The 16421-nt window shown below is 46.6% G+C and overlaps 1 long non-coding RNA gene across 7 annotated transcripts in view; it reads left to right on the plus strand.

Moving 5' to 3' along the window:
* The first annotated feature begins 6106 nt into the window (after positions 1-6106).
* The window catches only part of LOC123621786, a 63882-nt gene continuing 53567 nt past the window's right edge, over positions 6107-16421 (plus strand). For all 7 annotated transcript variants that reach the window (XR_006729248.1, XR_006729247.1, XR_006729252.1 and 4 more), the window contains exons 1-2: positions 6107-6230; positions 14279-14364. This is a non-coding gene — a long non-coding RNA (uncharacterized LOC123621786). The remainder of the gene's footprint in view (positions 6231-14278; positions 14365-16421) is intronic.

A 16421-nucleotide genomic window follows, 5' to 3' on the forward strand; every position in this document is an offset into this window, starting at 1 on the left:
AGAAGCCCAGCTGCATCCCAGAGCAAAACTCAAGAGTATTTGTAGCCTCATAAGAACACTTGGCACCCAACAAGGTAAAATCCACAAGGTCTGGCATCCAACGAAATGTCCGAGCAAGCAGAAAAATATGACCCCCATACTAAGGAGCAGTCAATAAATTGAAAGCAAACCAGAACTGATATAGATGTCAGCAGAGAACAAGGGCATTAAAACAGCTGTCATAACTGCATCAACGTGTTCAAAGTAGAGGTATAGAAGATGTAAATAAAGACCCAAATGAAACTTACATAAATGAAAACTACCTTGTCTGAGATGAAAAATACTTGGGAAGCAGGAGGGATGGCCTGGCCGCTGCACAGCCTCCAGCTCTCCCAGGTTGGGGTTTGCCCTTGCTGTGTCCTCACAAGGACAACGCTTGGATTTACTTCCTCTTTCACAGAACCACGAAGCAGGCAGCGTCTGCACTGTGGGGAGGGCACTGTGGGGGGGGGCACGGCTGGGGCTCCAGGTCAGGTTCCAGGCTGGGGCTCTGCCCTGCCCTGGGCTCCTGCATGGCCGGTGCTGAATCGTCCCGATGCGGGCCTGGTCTGGCCCTGCCTGTCCCCGGGGCTTGGACAGCTCCAGCGCCAGGGGCTTCTCGCAGCCGTGTGCTGACCACACAGCAGCTTCCGGTGCCTGTCGGCTCCCGCCTGGGCCGCGGACGCGGAAGACGCAGCAGGGACCCCGCACCCACGTCTGAGCAGCCTGTGGGGGAACTCCTGGGTCACCTGGGGAGCTTCGCGCCAGGTGTGCGCAAACTCCTCTGGCGCCTGAGCAGGTGAACCTCTCCCTGGCCTTTGAAGGTAACAGCACAGCAAACCCGCAGCTCAGCTGAGAGGCCGCTTTCTGGTCTGGAGGCGTCAGGCACAGGCAGCACCGGGGGCTCCTGGGAAAGCCGAGTGTGACGGGCCGGCAGGGGCTGCTGAGAGGCGGTGGTCTCCTCTGCGCTCCTTGCAGTGCGGGTAACGGCTGCCCGATGGCGGGCAGTGGGGGGGCGGATGCCCCGGCCTGGCCATGAGGTGGCAGATGGCGCCAGGGTGGGGGGCAGAGGGCGTTGCCGCTGGGGCCTCAGCTGCTGGACCACCGGGTCCCTGCCCTGGAGCTGTCCCCTGTGGCTGAGTGACCAGGGGCGAGCAGGGACCTCCTTGGCTTCTGACTCAGTCTCCCTCTCTGCATGGGGTTGGGGGGAGCAGTGGCCGGACGGTGCTCCGCTCTCACGCTCTGCACACGGCAGGTGCCGGCGTTCGCTTCCCAGACGGCCGCAGCGACAGCGTCCCGGGAGGAGGCGGCCACAGCTCAGCCGCCATTGCCCTCCGGCCCCGCAGGGGTGGGGACACACCGTGAAGCCCTGACTCCCCCTGGGCTCCGGGGAGGTCGTGTTCTCGTGACCCGTGGGAAGGGCTGAGGCGCCGAGGCAGAGCTGCCGCCCCTGCCTTGACCGGCGACTGCCGAGTCTGTGTCGGCCCCGTCATGGGGGACCCGGCGGAGCCGTCACCAAGGTTAGCGTTTGGGCGCGTGGGTGAGATGGTCCCTCCCTCTGGGACTCTGCGAGTTGGTCTGAAAACGCAGGATCGTTGGATGGGGACAGGGCATCGTTCTTGTCATCCTCGTTGTTTTGTGCAGATCCACCTTTCCAGCTGGTTAATGTTTTTTTGCTTGAAGAATTTCTTTTAGTTTTTTTTTTTTTTGGTAATGAGAATCTGGTGGTGTTAATTTCTTTCATTTTTTGGTCTGAAAAAGTTATTTTATTTTCTGTTTTGATGGTATATCAGATATACTATCTGTTTGCTCCTGCCCTCTGGCATCACGCCCTGTGTGAGAGGACACGGCTGCCAGTGAGTGAGGCCTTCCCGGGCCCAGACCTGAGGCCCCGAGGGTGAGTGCGACCTTCCGGTCCCAGCCCTGGGGACACCGCCTTGCTGTCTGCAGCCACCTGCTGAGGGGCGGCCGGTCCTCAGAGACCCGGGAGGGGCTCCGTGTGGACATTTGGAAACGGGGAACCACAGTTTCCACCGCACTGAGGTCCCTCACGCCCAGGACGTGGTGGCCACGGGTGTGACGTCCACGCGGTGGCCTCTCTGCCCTAATGGGGTATCAGACTCTGAGCCGGACGTGGCTCTGGCTCAGCCTCTGGGAGGAAGTTCATTGTCATCTCTGTTTCACTGGCAGGGTGTTCAGGTGGTTGTTCATAAACGTAGTTTCCTTACAGTAATGTCCTCCTTCCAGGGAACGTGCCGTCGCAGCGCAAAGTCCTCTGTGTCCTGCCTTCAGAGTCTCCAGCGTCATTGCTGTGTGAGGTCTGCAACTGCACGGTAAGTACTCCTGTGTGTTTCACCGTGTGTTTTGCAGCAGCCACACGCTCCCCGGTCATCACCGTTAACCCCAAATCAGGAAACACACCTTTCTCCCCGAAAGTCCAATCCACCAGGCCCACTTCACCGCCTTCCTCAACTGGGAGAAAAATGTGTCTTTCCCTTCGGTTCCAGTTTTCTTTTTCTGGAACTGTTTCTGAGACTATCCCTCAGTTTCCCAGCCTTGGCAGATCTAAAGAGCAGAGATGACTCCAGGGTGGGTGTGGGCAGCGCTTCCTCCTGAGCAGACGCAGACCCCACATTCCGGGCAGGAACACCCTGTGTTTATGCCGTGCTCTCTCAGTGCAGCCCCCCAGGGGGAGCGCAGATCCCCCCCCACACACTGGTGGTCTCAACCTGACAAAGGCAAACAGCGCTTTACAGACTCAAGTCTCATCATGTCGCTCTCCTGATTTATAACTTTGCCAGTGTTGCTTAGAGTTTCTACTATTTTCAGTCCCACCAGTGTATCAGCATTCCTTTCTCTGTGCATCTGTGGCAGCATCTATTGTTTTTTGACTTTTTAATAATGGCTATTCTGATTGGGGTAAGGTGGTACGTTATTGTAATTTTAATTTGCATTTCTCTGATGATTAGTGATGTTGAGCAGTTTTTCATATGTTTCTTGGCCATTTGTGTATCTTCTTTCCAAGAATGTCTGTTTCAGTCTTTTGCCCATTCTCGGATGAGCGTGTTCATTTTGTTCTTGCTTATTTGTTTGAGTTCTTTGTAGATTCTGGATATGAGTCTTTTGTCAGATGTATAGTTTATGAGTGTTTCTCCCATCGTGTAGGTTGTCTATTCAGGGTGTTCGTTATTTCCTTTGCTGTGTACAAATTTTCTAATTTAATTAAGTCCCATTTATTTATTTTGGTTTTTGCTATTTCTGTTTGGGGTCTTAGTCATAAATTCTTTGACTTGGCTGAAGTCTCAAAAGTTTTTCCTACTTTTTTTCTAGAATTTTTATGGTTTCATGCTTTTCATTTAAATCTTTAATCCATCTTGAATTGATTTTTGTATATAGTGAGAGAGGGATCCTGTTTCCTTCTTCTGCATATGGATATCCAATTTTCCCAGCACTATTTATTGAATAGGGCTTCCTTTCCTCAGTGTATGTTTTCTGCTTTGTCAAAAATCAGTTGGTGCTAGGTAGATGGTTTTATGTCTGGGTTCTCTATTTTGTTCCCTTGGATTAGTCTCCGTTTTTTACACCAGTACCATGGTGTTTGGGTTCCTATAGCCTTGTAGTATAATTTGATGTCACGTAATGTCATACCTCCAGATTTGTTGTTCAGTATAATGTTGCATGCAGAGGTGAAAGTGAGTATCTTTGCTTTGTCCCTGATCTTAGCGGTAAAAGCTCTCAGTCCCCCACTATTGAGATAATGTTCACTGTGTGTTTTCCATAAATGCTTTTTATCATGCTAATAAAATTGCATTCTATACCTAGCTTGTTTGGTTTTTAGATAAAAAAATGGTGTTGTATTTTGTTAAAGCTCCTTCTGTAAGAATGGATATGATGATGTGATATTTTTCCTTCATTATGCTAATATGGTGTAGTACATAGGAGATAGTAGAAAAAAACTTTGTGATACAATATCTGAATAACAAAAAATGAAGTCTATTTAAAAAATCCAGGGCCAGGCATGGTGGCTCATGCCTGTAATCTTAGCACTCTCGGAGGCTGAGGCAGGAGGATCACTTGAGGTCAGGAGTTTGAAACCAACCTGAGCAAGAGTGAGACCCAGTCTCGACAAAAACTGGAAAGGAAAATTAGCCAGGTGTGGTGGCCTGTGCCTGTAGTCCCAGCTACTCAGGAGGCTGAGGCAGGAGGATCCCTGGAGCCCAGGAGTTGGAGGTTGCAGATAGCTATTATGACACCACTGCACTCTAGCCCAGGTGACAGAGCAAGACGCTGTCTCAAAGAAAGAAAGAAACAAACACACAAAAAAATCCAAACTGTATTGTATAATCTATGGCTTTAAATTGTTTTGTTTTAAATCTTAAAGGCTAAATTAAATATGTAAAGAGAGTGTTATGAATATTATATTGACCAAATTAACTGATAGAGATGAAAACCAAGAGGAAATTTAAAATACAAAATGGGTCATTTTTTGTTGCTTTACACTTTTTATTATCTCAGGGAATTTAAAAATTTTTCATCCGAGCCCTGAGAACAGCCATGTTAGAGGCCCCGGGGGAAAAAAAAAATTCATTTATTCTAGGCACTTGGGATACATCAGTTGAACAAAACAGACAAAAATCCCAGTTTCTACCGGTGAAGACAAGAGAGACACTAAAGGATAAACATACAAAATAAATACAGTCGTACCTCAGTATCTTTAGGGGATTGGTTCCAGGATCCCCACTGATACCAAAATCTGTGGATGCTCAAGTCCCTTATATAAAATGGCATAATATTTGCGCATAACTTATGTATATCCTCCTGTATACTTTAAATGATCTCTAGATTACTTACAATACCAAATGCAATGTAAATGCTATATAAATAGTTGTTATACTGTATTTTTTGTGTTATTTAAATTTTTTCCCCGAATATTTTTGATCTGCATTTAGTTGAATCTGTCAATGCCTAACCATAGATCCAGAAAGCTGACCATAGAGATTGCTGCCAGGTGTGAAGTGTCATGGGAAGAAAAGAAAAAGAATGAGGTAGGGTGCATGGAGAATTGGTGTCCGGCGGTTGTAATTTTAAATACCTGGCTCAGGCTAAGTATCAACGCTAAGTGACATTTCCTTGTGAGAGGATATTCCGGCTGCTGTTTTGACAATGTAGAGTAGGTGATGGGCAGGGAGGCCCTGTAGTTTAGTAGGCCACTGAGGTATAATCGAGATGCTGGAGGTAGCGCAGGTGAGAACTAGTCTGATTTATTTTGGAAGCACAACCGAGCTTTCTTGGAAGATTGGAAGTGAAAATGAGAGTGTGAGAGGAACCAAGGATGACGCCAAAGTCTGTGGCCTGAGCAGCTGGAAGGATGCCCTGACACCAGCACCTGGCTCTCTCTGTCCTTTTGAGCACAGGCTGAGTTTTGCGGGTACTTTGGTGGAGTACTGGCCGCTAGACTGGGACACGGTCACGTGTCCCGACTTCTGGGACGTATGGGATCCGGCCAGAGGAGTCACAGAGGTCTGGGGCTCCAAGTTTTCGCATTGCAAATGCCAGCTGGGGCTGGGCCTGAAGCCAGTGAATGACAAAACGATTCTGTTACATTGAAAAAAACAGTGGTCCGAGGGTTTCAGGACCTCGACGTCTCAACTGCCACCGACAGACACCTCCCCCCCCCCCCCGCCAGCCCGGCCCCCCGCTTCCTCGTCAGGGCACGGCCGCGGCCCACACCGCGCGCAGACGCCGTCCCTCCGCGGCCGGGCTGGCGACAGCCGCAGCCGCCTGCAGGCCGGGCGGGGAAGAGGCTCCCGCGCGCTCCCGCCCAGGCTCGGTCGCCATCTTCCGCGCGCTCTTTCCCGCGCAGGCTCCACCCCCTGCTGTCGGGGTCGGCTCGCCTCGGAAGCGGCTGCGCGGCGCGCGGGTGGGGGTGCCGTCGCCGCCCATCCTGGGGCGGGCCCGGCCGGGGCGGGGCTGGGGCGGGGCCGCCATGGCGGCCGCGGCGGTTGCGTCACGAAGCCCCGCCCTCCCGCCGCTCTCCCAGCGCGCGACGCCTGCGCCTGCGCCCGCGCACTGGTCTGGGCAGGGCGGAGGGAGCCGGGAAGCGGAAGCGGCGAGCGCGCCGGGAGCGCAGCTGCGGCCGTGGGGGCGGCAGGAGCCGCGGAGCCGGCCCGAGAGCGGGGCTGCCGGAGCGGGCGGCCGAGAGAAAGGCGACGGTGAGTGCAGCGCCGGCCCCGCGCCTCGCCCTCTCGGGCCCTTGCGCGGCGGCCTGAAGCCCCGAACCCCGGTCCCCGAGGGCTCCGCGGTGAGGGGGCCCGGCCCTGCCAGCCGCGCGCTGCGGGCTGCGGGCTGCGCCTGCGGCTCTGTTTCCAAGTTTGGGCGAGGTCTCCTCCCCGAGGACCGCCCTTTGGGTTTCGTCCATTCGCTCTGAGGAAGGGACGCGAGCGCAGCTCAGCGGGCGACTGAGGCGGCCGAGCGCCCGCCGCGGTGACACGGAAATGCGGGCCCCTCCCCCACTCGGCGGGTCTGGCGGTCGCGAGGGTGGCGCGAGGGGCGGGCGGGGACGCCCGGGGTCTCCGGGTGCGGGTTGGCGGGGCGGGGACCCGGGTTCCGGAGCCCCGACTGTCGCCCGAGGCGCCGGCGCGTCCCGCCCGCGGGTCCCGCCGCGGAGCTCGCCGGGCTCGGAGCGAAAGTCCCGCCGCCTCGTCGGAGGAGCGCGGGCGACTCCCGCAGGTGGTTTCACCGGCTGTGGCTGCGGGTTGTGACTTTGGTCCCGGGCGTGGTGGGTAGCGGCTCGCCCTGCCGCTGTAACAGCTGAAAAAGCGCCCCAGTCCACTGACTTAAATATGTACAAGAAACAGTGCTGAGATTCCTTATTACCTCGCAATTATTTTAAATGATGAGGCTTCGTAGAGGAATTAGGTGGTGCCGTGCAGCTTACAAAATTTAAACGTTAAAGGGCTTGGAATACAGTAGATGCTCCTTAAAATATTGGTTGAACGAATGAATCTGGAAACATCAGACAAGGCGGGTCTCACATCTAGTAAAATTTAGGCACATACCCTTTTGCCTAAGATTAAGGAAAAAATGTTGGCAAAAAACATGTAGTTTCGTTTATATGCTTGTTTTTGATTTTTACCCAGTGTATGCATACTTTGGAAAATCAGTTGTTACTCTCAGTGCTACTAACATAGAAAATAAGTTTGAAATGTGAATTTTTTATTTTGAGAAAAGTTGGTATACATTATCTGTTTCTTAAAAGCAGGCTTTATATCTCATTTTCTTTAAAAATAATGGAGAACATAAAGAGGCGCTGGGATTGTATTTTGAGACCCAGCTTTATGTTTCATTGTGAGTAAAGTTGTTTATGTGTTTCTGAGGGACTGCTATGGTCTTGAGTTTCTTTTCCAACAAGGGAGAACTGTAAATTGAAGGAGAGAAAAAAAAAAACCTAATGTTGCACTAATACAATTAAACATTACCATTTACTCAACAGATATTCATTAAACATCTATTATGTGCTGAGATCTGTGTTGAGTGCTGTTTCTCGGGACGAACAAAACTCACAATAATCCTTTTTTAAAACGAGCATAAAGTTCTTATAATCGATGTTGCAAGTGGAGGCTGTCTTAATCGCCTAGTGCCTGCTTTAAGTTGGGAAAGATGGCAGGTGAACTGCAGGAACTGTAAATTCCTAACAGTCTATTTAAAAGTTAATCAGTAGCTTAATAGGACTAAGATTATTGGATTACACTTCCAGATTGTCTGTTTAGTAAAATCTATCTACATTTTAAAAAGAAGGGAGAAAGATTTAACAGACTAGTGTTTTTATTATCTCTGTCTTACAAGAAGATTTTAGTACAGCATATTTATTGAAAGGTACTTCTGGTTCTGTGTTCTGTAAATAATCTTTGCAACAACAATATTTTCTATGTTTAAAAATCAGTGATGATAAACATTGGATTACTTTTCCATAAGAAACGTTTTTAAGTAAAGCACCATTTCAGGAATTTTATTTTGTCCTTTTCTTTACTATTTACAAACAAATACAGTATTAAGTTGATAGTGCTGAAATTGGAAGGATTATTAGTAATAACTTGTGGTTCCATATATGGACTTTACCTGTAGTTTTACAACTGATAAAACTGCTTATTAAAAGGAGGATGAAATTTTTAGTATTGCATTTATTCTAAGGTTGCGTTGCCTATTTTTTATCTTATTTATGTATGTTTAGAAACAATATTTGGCCTCTTCAGAAGTCTGAGTTAATGCACTCCAAAGCCAATCTTGATCTTTACAAAATAATGTAGATTTCAAAAGCTAATGCAAAAAAAATTAGTGTTTAAGTGGACCCTTTTGACTTGTCAATGCTTATAATAGTTTATAAATTGTTGAAAATAATGTATACATTCAAGTAGAACTTTTAGATTTTAGACTTACTGGCTATTAGTGTTTTATGATGTTCCTAGGAATAATAAGGAAAGGAATCCCTCAAATTTTAGTGGTAGAGAGTTGTGATAGTTCTTCTTTAAGTGTGTATTCCTTGGAGGAAGAAATGGATATTTCTTGACAATTTACCACTATCAGTCTGGTGTTGATAAGAAATCTAATAGTGATGATAAAGAACAATGTAAGCAGGCTGTGATATGTTAAATAAAAAGTGCCTGGCATGTTTTTTTTGGATAAGCACATCATCAGAATTCTTGACAATCAACAGCATTGAGACATGTTAAAATAATTTTTCCAAGAAATCAGAATTCATAATGAATATTTTTTGTACTTTAGAAAACTGTAAATGTTTTTAAAGTATTGTTCCTGTGTTGGAGTAGTTCATAATGTTTTGAGGCTGAGTAAATTCCAGGATTGTCCTATTTTGTAATTGTTGGAATATTTGAAATGTTGGTGTTTTCTTCATCAAGGTAGATGTGTCTGCTGGGGGGGGGGGTGGTTCGTTTTTTTGTTAAGACCCTTCAGAGTGATCTAGAAGGAATTTCTTTTCTCTCAGATGTAATTAATCTAGTGATTAAGAATGATGCTAGTGTGGCATTTGCAGCTGTGCGCATGTTTGCCTGTGTAGATTGTGAGAGTTTATCAATTAGCATTTGTAGAAAACATTTTTGAATTTTAAAATTTTTATTTAAATGGTATATAACAAATTTCTCACGTTTATTCTCTAGGTTGCTATTATGTTTTTAATTCCCAGTTGTCTTTTTAAAAAACATGAAAATGTTTAGGTTTCTCATCTGTTTTAGGATGAATCTGGGATTTTTTAAGGTTTTATGAGATTTTTTGCTCAGGGTGAAACATGCTTATTGGTTTTGATTTGTTGTACTTTTTTTTTTTTAATTTTAGAGACAGGGTCTCACTCTGTCACCCATGCTGGAGTGTAGTGGCATGACTATCACTCACTGCAACCTCAGACATCTGGGCTCAAGGGATCCTCCTACCTCAGCCTCCCGAGTAGCTGGGACTACAAGCTTGCACTGCCATGCCCAGCTAATTTTCAAATTTTTTGTAGAGACAAGGTGTTGCTATGTTGCCGACACTGGTCTGGAACTCCTAGCCTCTGCATCCCAAACTGCTGGGATTACAGGTATGAGCCACCCCACCTGGTCTGTTTTAGTGTTTTTTTATCTCAGTTTTTATGAAACAAGTATTTTAACATTTTATTGAATCTTAAATGTTAGTAATGTTTTAGGTCTATGTCAGAATGGGACACGGTAGATTCCCTGTGTATTCTTGAGAGGAACTGAGCAAAACATGTACTTATCCTTAATGCTTAATTGCTAGTTAGGTGATAGCATTTTTTCTGATTGTTTTTTTCATACTACCTGGAAAAACTTGGAATTTAGCATATTAAATATTAACTTGCTGCCTCAATTCAAAGCTTAAGTATGCTTGAATGTTTCTGTAATACTACCAAATTATGAATGGACTAGAATTTAGTTGAGACTGCTCTGTGACTGCATCCAAATGGGGTTTCTGAATTAAAATGCCAAAAAGACTTGGTAATAAATTGTCTTTATTGTCTTTATCTTGACAAAAAGTTATTACATTCTAAAAAGAAGCCCTTTTGATGTCATTTTACCCTTTGAGAAATAATAGAGTGACAAATTGACATCTAGGTTTCTTTTTTTATGCAGCGTCAAATAACTAGGAGACTCTGCTTACCATCTTATTGAACATGTTTCATGTTTTTCTTAAAAATTTCATTAATACAGGAAAATATTATCACTATTTTTATGAGTAATTCTGAGTTCTTTGAAAAACAAGCAATTAAATCTCACATTTTAGGAAGTTATGCTTCTTGTAAGGTAGTTAGGGTAATGTGCTTTCATTAAGCTACTGTCCAGTTATATTTAAAATATTTCATGAATTTAGGTGTTGTAGACTCTTAGAATTGATTTGGACCTTCGATACTGTCTAATGTGACATTTGCCCAAACATAGATATCCTTTTAGTGTCCCTGATACTTAAAAACCTCTAGTGATTATGAATTCACCACTTTTCTAGGCATCCCATTATCTTTTGGGGGGTGGTTAGACTTTCAGGTGGTTCTTCCTTTTTTTCAAACCAAAAATTGCCTTCCTTAAACTTCTACATAGTAGCTTTGGTTCCATCTTCTTTGGCAACTCATAAGAAGTCTGCTTCCTGTTTCTTGTACTATGCTGAGGCCTACAAATATTTGAAGGGTGTCCTTTCTTCCCCTGTGCTTTTTGGTAGCCTAAATCTCTCTTGTTTCCTTATCTCTTGCTTATGTGACGTAATTGTCAGACTCTTCCATCTGCTTTCTCTTCTCTGGATACATTCTAATGAATAATGTCTCTTAAAAAATGACACCCAGGCCGGGCGTGGTGGCTCACGCCTGTAATCCTAGCACTCTGGGAGGCTGAGGTGGGGGGATTGCTTGAGGTCAGGAGTTCGAGACTAGCCTGAGCAAGAGCGAGACCCCATCTGTACTAAAAAATAAGAAAGAAATTAACCAGACAATTAAAACTACATATAGAAAAATTTAGCTGGGCATGGTGGCACATGCCTGTAGTCCCAGCTGCTCAGGAGGGTGAGGCAGTAGGATTGCTTGAGCCCAAGAGTTGGAGGTTGCTGTGAGCTAGGCTGACGCCACGGCACTCTAGCCCGGGCAACAGAGTTGAGACTCTGTCTCAAAAAAAAAAAAAAAAAAAGAAAAAACAAAAACCACCCAGAACTGGATGCCATATTCTTGAATTTCTGAATCTGAAATTCTTGGGCTAAGTTCCCACCATGATTTGGAGGTGTAGCCAGGAGTGATAACCTCTGTAATGTAAGTGCCCTGGAGGGAAGGTACAAGATATGTTGGAAGAGTGCCTGGACAGATTTGGGGATTTGAGGAAAGCTTCCTGAAGGTGATGGCCATATCAAGTTTTGAAGAGTAAGCCAGGCAGAAGGGAGCAGTAAGTGTGATGTCCTATAGGAAAGAGAAAGAGCCTGGTGTATCTGAGGAACAGAAGGAAATTGAGAACGATTGAATGACACAATTATGGGGCATCAAGTAGTAGAGCCAGTAAATGAAAAGTGGGGATCAAATGGTAAAGGCCCTTAGAAGTCATATGAGGCCAATGAACTTTTCCTGAGGACGTTAGTCAGGAGTCACACGGTCTGACATTCATTTTAGAAGTATCATTCTAGCCAAAATGGGAACAAATTGGAGGAGCGAGGATTAGTTAGCACATATTATGGGTTTTTTTGTTTGTTTTTTGATAAAAAGATGAAGGTGGTACCTAGAACTTGACTAGTGGCTTGTAGGGTTGGCAAGAAACAGATGGGAAAAATAGTTCAGATAATGTAGTTGTTTGGCTGTAGGTTAAGGCAGAAATTAAGGATAACATCTTGTTTTTGCCTTGGAAAATGGGGTAGATGAGAAGGAATTTATTGAAAACAAACGATTGAATTAATAATGTTGAAATCCACTAAGTCTCCTTTTTGTCTATGCTAAATTATACTAGGTTTAGAGTGCTATTTTTGCAATATCCTTTGTGATCTGTAGTCATGTTTCTGATCCTTAGCATTGAGATATTATACTTTTGGAAGAGTTATTTTCTGAAGAGAAATATTGTGGCCATAGTTTTCAAACTTAAAGCATTGAAAGGAGGGTCCAGCTTTTCATATAAGTCAGACTTGTTACCACTTATTAATATGTAGTCAGTTACTTTGTTTTAAACATAAAATTAACTATACATTTAAAGAGCTCAGCTTTATAAATTTTGACATATGTACACATCTGTGCATTCATCACCACATTCAAGATATCGAAAATGTCTGTCACCCCCAAAAGTTTCTTTTCAGCCCTTCGTAGGTCCTCCTTTTGTCCACCCACCCACATTCCCAGGCAATTAAGCTGATCTGCTTCTGTCACTAGAGATTAGTTTCCATTTTCTAGAATTTTATATAAATGGATTCTACGGTATATATTCTTTATGTGGCTTCTAGGTTATCAGATTGAAAAAACATAGTATGTATGGGGTTCAATACTATCCACTGGAGATCTTGGAATGTATTGCCCTTGGATAAGGGGAGACTGCTGTATTGAAGAGATTGTCCTTGCTCTATTTTGTGTTCTTGGCAATGTTTTTGAAAATTAGTTGACCATAAAGTTGTGGGTTTATTGCTAGGTTCTGTGTCCTGTTCTATTGGTCACTGTGTTTGTTTTTATGCCAGTACCATACTGTTTTAGTTATTATAGCTTTGTAATAGATTTTGAAGTCAGGTAGTTTGATGCCTCCAGCTTTGTTTTGCTCTGGATTGGTTTGGCTACTTGAGGTCTTTTTCTTTCTTCTTCTTTTTTTTTTTTTTGTTGAGACAGAGTCTCACTCTGTTGCCCGGGCTAGAGTGCCGTGGCATCAGCCTAGCTTGCAGCAACCTCAAACTCCTGGGCTTAAGCAATCCTCCTGCCTCAGCCTCCCAAGCAGCTGGGACTATAGGCATGTGCTACCATGCCCGGGTAATTTCTTTATATATATATTTTTAGTTGTCCATATAATTTCTTTCTATTTTAGTAGAGACGGGGTCTCGCTCTTGCTAAGGCTGGTCTTTAACGCCTAAGCTCAAATGATCCACCCGCCTCGGCCTCCCAAAGTGCTGGGGTTACAGGTGTGAGCCACCATGCCCGGCCCCTCCTTCACTCTTCAACAAAGCACATGTTGAGACAAGTAACCAAATGAAGCCATCTGCATCTCTTCAGGATTGTTCACTTTGTGCAAGTTCAAATTTGCTATCGGGTATGATGAGGCCCAAAATATGAGGGGACCCTCCAGCTGAGGCCCTGTCAGGTGAGGTCTTTTCAGGTGAGGCCCCTCGCAGCTGAGGCCCCCCCCTAAGGTGAGGCTCCTCTCAGGTGAGACCCTCTTACCTGAGAACACTCAGCACAGGTCCCTGTCAGGTGAGTCCCCTTTAGGTGAGGGAGGTCCTTCCAGCTGAGGGCCCTTTCGGCACAGGCCCCTTTTACATGAGGCTCCTTTCTGATGAGGCCCTTAAAGGTGACCCCCCCCAGGTAAGACCCCTCTTAGGTGGGGCCCTTTCAGCTCAGGAACCTCCCAGGGGCCTCCCCGATTTTCTGAAAGACACAGGACAGTGAGCCCATCTGAGTTTGAATTTCCAAATCCTGCTCCGAAGACGCTGAACTTGCAGTTTAACTGGTTCCCTAGCAAGGCCAGGAGGGAGTGCTCGCCACGTCACCCCCCCATGAGCACCGAGGGCTGCAGGGCCGGTGGGGGCCGGCAGGGGGGCGGAGCGCCGTCATGTCCCCCAGCATTGCACGGGGCTTTGCACTCGGCAGGAGAGGACGCGGTGCCGCCATGTTAGCGTCGCCCACAGGCGCCACCTCCCTGCCGCCTGCCGGCCTGGCTTCCGACCCAAAGCGAGTGCGACCTCCTTGTACTCACTTAGATGTAAGGCCCCGAGGGTGAGTTCAACCTTCCTGTCCCAGCCCGACGGGCACCGCCTTCCTGTCCGCAGTCCTCAGAGACCCGGGAGGGGCTCCATGTGGACATTTGGAAACAGGGAACCACAGTTTCCACCACACTGGGGTCCCCACGCCCAGGACGTGGCGGCCACGGGTGTGACGTCCACGCGGTGGCCTCTCCATCCTAATGGGGTATCAGACTCTGAGCTGGAGGTGGGTCTGGCTCAGCCTCTGTGAGGAAGTTCGTTGTCATCTCTGTTTCACTGGCAGGGTGTGCAGGTGGTTGTTCATAAACGGAGTTTCCTTACAGTAATGTCCTCCTTCCAGGGAACGTGCCATCGTAGCGCAAAGTCCTCCGTGTCCTGCCTTCAGAGTCTCCAGCGTCATTGCTGTGTGAGGTCTGCTACTTCACGGTAAGTACTCCCGTGTGTTTCACCGTGTGTTTCACAATAGCCACACGCTCCCAGGTCATCACCGTTAACCCCAAATCAGGAAACACACCTTTCTCCCCGAAAGTCCAATCCACCAGGCCTGTTTCACCGCCATCCCCAACTGGGCGAACAATGTGTCTTTCCCTTCGGTTCCAGTTTTCTTTTTCTGGAACTGTTTCTGAGACTATCCCTCAGTTTCCCAGCCTTGGCAGATCTAAAGAGCAGAGATGACTCCAGGGTGGGTGTGGGCAGCGCTTCCTCCTGAGCAGCACAGGACTGGCCATGGCCTGAGGACCTGAGCGGTCCTGCCTGCTCCCCTCTCCTATGCCGTCTACCCCAGCTGCCTGCAGTCTACTCTGCTTTCATGTTTAGGTGCACAGCAGGCTTTTGGTGTCTCAGGGCTTTTATTCGAGTTCCATCAACCGGTCCACACAGTAAACACCCTTAACAAATTTTCTAAGGCTTTGCCCAGCTAGACCCTTAAAGTCACAGCAGTTTGTAGTATCTAACAGTAGAAAAGGTGGGTGATGTGATTTTTCAAAAGACAAAAAAATTTCTTTTTTTCTTTCTTTCTTTTTCTTTTTTTTTAAGACAGAATCTCGCTCTGTTGCCTGGGCTAGGGTGCCGGGGCACCAGCCTAGCTCACAGCAACCTCAAACTCCTGGGCTCAAGCTGTCCTTCTGCCTCAGCCTCCCAAGTATCTGGGACTACAGGCATGTGCCACCATGCCAGGCTCATTTTTTCTATATATTTTTAGTTGTCCAGCTAGTCTCTTTCTATTTTTAGTAGAGATGGGGTCTCACTCTTGCTCAGGCTGGTCTCTAACTCCTGAGCTCAAACGATCCACCCACCTCGGCCTCCCAGAGTGCTAAGATTACAGGCGTGAGCCACCGCACCTGGCCCCCCAAAAATATATATATTATTTGACATATGTAAGAATCACGTTTGATGTATATATAAATCGAGGAAATATAGCTAAACAGTTCATAATTGGGATAATCAGTAAAGAAAAATCTCACTGCCAAATGAAAGGAAAATGGCCCAATTGATCATGGAAATTTCATAAGAATTTACTGAGCCACGTATTACCTTACTGTAATTCTCTAGCTGTGTGTGTGCACATGTGCGTGCACACCGGTTGCAGAGTATCTCAGGTTTGCACACTTATGTTTGTCTTTCCCTTTGGTTCCAGTTTTCTTTTTCTGGAACTGTTTCTAAGACTGTCCCTCAGTTTCCCTGCCTTGGCAGATCTAAAGAGCAGAGATGACTCCAAGGCTGGTCTGGGCAGCGCTTCCTCCTGAACAGACGCAGACCCCACATTCCAGGCAGGAACACCCTGTGTTTATGCCATGCTCTCTCAGTGCAGCCCCCCAGGGGAAGCGCAGATTCCCCCCGCCACACTGGTGGTCTCAACCTGACAAAGGCAAATAGCGCTTTACAGACTCAAGTCTCGTAATGTCGCTCTCCTGATTTATAACTTTGCCAGTGGTTTTCTACTGGCCTTGGAGCAACAACACAGGACTGGCCATGGCCTCCAGACCCTGAGCGGTCCTGCCTGCTCCCCTCTCCCACACAGTCTACCCCAGCTGCCTGCAGTCTACTCTGCTCTCACTTTCAGGGACACAGCCGGTTTTTGATGTCTCAGGGTTTTTATTCAGAGTCCCTCAACGCATCCACCCAGTGGACACCCTTAGCAAATTTTCCAAGGGTTTGCCCAGCTAGAGCCTTAAAGTCACAGCAGTTTGTGGTATCTAACAGTAGAAAAGTTGATAATGTGATTTTTCAAAAGACAAAAAAATTCACTATTTAATGTATCATTTGTGAGACTCAGCTTCGATTTATATATAGACCAAGGAAATAGTAGCCAAAAACAGTTTATATTTTAGATAATCAGTAAAGAAAAATTAAATCTCACTGCCAAATGGAAGGCAAATGGCCTAATTGATCATAGAAATTTCATAAGAATTTACTGAACCCCATGTTACCTTGCTGTGTTCTCTAGCCGTGTATGTGCACACGTGTGTCCACCAGTTGTGAGG

Source organism: Lemur catta, chromosome 16 (assembly GCF_020740605.2).
Source record: "Lemur catta isolate mLemCat1 chromosome 16, mLemCat1.pri, whole genome shotgun sequence".
Classification (NCBI taxonomy): domain Eukaryota; kingdom Metazoa; phylum Chordata; class Mammalia; order Primates; family Lemuridae; genus Lemur; species Lemur catta.